We start from the raw sequence: 4,540 nt of genomic DNA, 5'->3' as shown, positions 1-4,540 counted from the left end.
TTGAATACCACGGTGTTTTGCTTTGCTTTACTCAATCCCGTTTGCGAGGAATCTCCACAACTTGGAGCCTCTCGCCCTTACACTTGAAATTCACAAAGAAGCACAGAGCAAGGGAGGGATTAGTGAAAGGGAAATGTGCCCTTGGGCCATTTCTAAGTATTTTGGTGATTGAGTGTCAACACAAGTGTTTAAATGTGAATCAACGCCCATGGATGAACAAAGTGCAAATCTTCAACAAAGGTATGTTTCTAAGTCTTAGTACATTGGTTTGTGTACTAATATATTTGTCTAAGTGTTAGAAACAGAAAGAAGAAGAGAAGAGAGACTTGGCTGTGTACAGCCAAGGGGCTGTTTCGGTCTGGGGCACCGGACTGTCCGGTGGTGCACCGGACAGTGTCCGGTGGTGCACCGGACAGGCTGCCTCGGCCGAAGAGGCCACTCTCGGGTTTTTCTCCGGCGACTTCGGCTAAAATTCACCGGACTGTCCGGTGTGCACCGGACTGTCCGGTGAGCCAACGGTCGGCCGGGCCAACGGTCGGCCGCGCGATCGGCGCGCGACACGTGGCCGAGCCAACGGTCGGAAAGATACACCGGACTGTCCGGTGTGCACCGGACATGTCCGGTGCGCCAACGGTGCGCAGATCTGACTCTGACAGCAACGGTCGGATGCGCTGTTTAAGGAAACAAATCGGGCACCGGACAGTGTCCGGTGTGCACCGGACTGTCCGGTGCGCCACGAGACAGAAGGCAAAGATGGCCTTCCAGATTTGTTCCCAACGGCTCCTAGCTGCCTTGGGGCTATAAAAGGGACCCCTAGGCGCATGGAGGAGTACACCAAGCATTCCTACAACTCTTCTAAGCACCAAGACATCAATCTCACGCATTCGTTTCATTGTGATAGCATATAGAGCTCTTGTGGAGTTGTGAACTCTTTGTGTTGTGTTGCGAGCTCTTGTTGCGACTTGTGTGCGTGGTGTTGCTCTGATTTTCGAGTCTTGTGTGCGTTGCTCATTCCCACCTTACTCCGTATTTCTTTGTGAACTCAATTGTAAGGGCGAGAGACTCCAAGTTGTGGAGATTCCTCGCAAACGGGAAAAGATCAAAGGAAAGAAAAACACCGTGGTATTCAAGTTGATCATTGGATCACTTGAGAGGAGTTGAGTGCAACTCTCGTCCGTTGGGACGCCACAACGTGGAGTAGGCAAGTTTTGTACTTGGCCGAACCACGGGATAACCACCGTGTCAACTCTGTGATTGCTTTCTTGTGGTTATCGTGTTTTGAGTTCTCTCTAGCCACTTGGCCATACTTGTACTAACCCTTAACAAGTTTTTGTGGCTTAAGTTTAAGTTTTTACAGGATCACCTATTCACCCCCCCTCTAGGTGCTCTCAATTGGTATCAGAGGCGTTCTCTTCAAGAAAGGGACTAACCGCCCGAAGAGATGGATCCTAAGGGGAAGGGAATTGTGATCAACGACAAGGAGAAGGAGTCCTTCGTCAACGAGCCAAGGGATGACAAGTCCAATGACTCGGGCTCGGGCCACAAGCGAAGAGATGGGAAGAAGAAGAAGACAAGACGCATCAAGGAGATCGTCTACTACGACAGCGATGAGTCCTCTTCTTCCCAAAAGGACGACGACCACGACAAACAAAGGAAACCGGTTAATTCTAACTTTTCTTTTGACTACTCTCGTATTCCGCAAAGTTCAAATTCACATTTGCTTTCTATTCCACTCGGCAAGCCCCCACACTTTGATGGGGAGGACTACGGATTTTGGAGCCACAAAATGCGTAGTCACCTATTCTCTCTCCATCCTAGCATATGGGAGATTGTAGATAGTGGAATGCACTTTAATAGTTCGGATAGTCCTATATTCATTAATGAGCAAATCCATAAGAATGCACAAGCTACTACTGTTCTTCTAGCCTCATTGTGCAGGGATGAATATAATAAAGTGAGTGGCTTGGATAACGCCAAGCAAATCTGGGATACCCTCAAGATCTCTCATGAGGGAAATGACGCTACCTTGCTCACCAAAATGGAGTTGGTGGAGGGCGAGCTTGGACGGTTCGCGATGATAAGGGGCGAGGAGCCAACTCAAACATACAACCGGCTCAAGACCCTTGTCAACAAGATAAGGAGCTATGGAAGCACGCGATGGACGGACCACGACGTCGTCCGCCTAATGCTAAGGTCCTTTACTGTTCTTGATCCTCATTTGGTGAATAATATTCGTGAGAATCCCAGGTACACCAAAATGTCGCCCGAAGAAATTCTTGGAAAATTTGTAAGCGGGCGGATGATGATCAAGGAGGCAAGGTACGTCGATGACGCGTTGAACGGTCCAATCCACGAGCCTCAACCCATTGCTCTCAAGGCATCAAGGAGCAAGGAGGCACTACCAAGCAAGGTGGCGCAAATTGAGGCGGCCGGGCTTAATGATGAAGAAATGGCTCTCATCATTAAGCGCTTCAAGACGGTGCTAAAGGGTCGCAATGGACAGCCGAGCAAGACTAAGACCAAGGGGAAGCGATCATGCTTCAAATGCGGTAAGCTTGGTCATTTTATTGCTAACTGTCCTGATAATGAAAGTGACCAGGAAAAGGGAAACAAGAGGGAAAAGAAGAAGCATTATAAGAAGGCAAAAGGCGAGGCGCATCTAGGCAAGGAGTGGGACTCGGATTGCTCCTCGTCCGACTCCGACAATGAAGGACTCGCCGCCACCGCCTTCAACAAATCAACCCTCTTCCCCAACGAGCGTCACACATGCCTTATGGCAAGGGAGAAGAAGGTATGTACTCGCAACTCTACCTATGCTTCTTCAAGTGAGGACGAATCTAGTGATGAGGATGAAGTAGATTATTCATGTTTGTTCAAGGGCTTAGATAGATCTAAGATAGACAAAATTAATGAATTAATTGATGCCTTGAATGAAAAGAATATACTTTTAGAAAAGCAAGAGGATTTGTTGTATGAAGAACATGATAAGTTTGTAGAGGCTCAAAAATCTCTTGCATTAGAAATTAAGAGGAATGAAATGCTTGCTTGTGAAGTGTCAACATGCCATGATTCTATTTCTAACTTAAAGAGCATAAACGATGATTTAAATGCTAAACTAGTAGAAGCAAATAAATCAAATAAATCCAACTCTTGTGTTGAACATGTTGAAATTTGCACTAGGTGTAAGGATGTTGATATTAATGCCTGTAGTGAACACTTAGTTTCCATTTCAAAATTGAGTGATGAAGTGGCTAGTCTTAATGCTCAACTTAAGACTAGCAAAAGTGATTTTGAAAAACTAAAATTTGCTAGGGATGCCTACACGGTTGGTAGACACCCCTCAATTAAGGATGGACTTGGCTTCAAGAGGGAAGCCAAGAACTTAACAAGCCATAAGGCTCCCATTCCCGCCAAGGAGAAAGGGAAGGCCCCTATGGCTACTAGTGCTAAAAGGAACCATGCCTTTTTGTATCATGATAAACGACAAACTAGAAATAGAAGTTATGATGCTTTTGATTCATATGTTTATGATTCTCATGCCATGTTTGCTCCTAGTTCCTCTTATGTGTATGATAGAAATGTTACTAGGAGAAATGTTGTTCCTAAAAGAAATGCTATTCATCATGTGCCTAGAAGGAATGTTATTCATGCTCCTAGGAAAATAGCAAATGAACCTTCTACAATTTATTGTGCTTTGAATGCTTCATTTGCAATCTGTAGAAAGGATAGAAAAGTAATTGCTAGGAAGTTAGGGGCAAAATGCAAAGGTGATAAAACTTGCATTTGGGTCCCTAAGGAAATTGTGACTAACCTTGTAGGACCCAACAAGAGTTGGGTACCTAAGTCCCAAGCCTAAATTTGCCTTGCAGGTTTATGCATCCGGGGGTTCAAGCTGGATTATCGACAGCGGATGCACAAACCATATGACGAGGGAGAAGAAGATGTTCACCTCCTACGTCAAGAATAAAGATTCCCAAGATTCAATTGTATTCGGTGATGGGAATCAAGGCAAGGTAAAAGGTTTAGGTAAAATTGCAATTTCTAATGAGCACTCCATATCTAATGTATTTTTAGTAGAGAGTCTTGGATATAATTTGCTATCTGTTAGTCAATTATGTCATATGGGGTATAACTGTCTATTTACAAATGTAGATGTGTCTGTCTTTAGAAGAAGTGATGGTTCACTAGCTTTTAAGGGTGAATTAGACGGCAAACTTTATTTAGTTGATTTTGCAAAAGAAGAGGCCGGTCTAGATGCATGCTTAATAGCTAAGACTAGCATGGGCTGGCTGTGGCATCGCCGCTTAGCACATGTGGGGATGAAGAACCTTCACAAGCTTCTAAAGGGAGAACACGTGATAGGGTTGACTAATGTGCATTTCGAAAAAGATAGACCTTGTGCAGCTTGTCAAGCAGGTAAACAAGTGGGAGGAGCACATCACAGCAAGAACGTGATGACCACTTCAAGACCCCTGGAGCTGCTGCATATGGACCTCTTCGGACCTGTCGCCTATCTGAGCATAGGAGGAAGTAAGTATGG

The sequence above is a fragment of the Zea mays genome, chromosome 1 (genome assembly GCF_902167145.1).
Source record: "Zea mays cultivar B73 chromosome 1, Zm-B73-REFERENCE-NAM-5.0, whole genome shotgun sequence".
Taxonomy (NCBI): Eukaryota; Viridiplantae; Streptophyta; class Magnoliopsida; order Poales; family Poaceae; genus Zea; species Zea mays.
The sequence above is the reverse complement of the archived record's forward strand: the minus strand, read 5'-3'. Positions refer to the sequence as shown.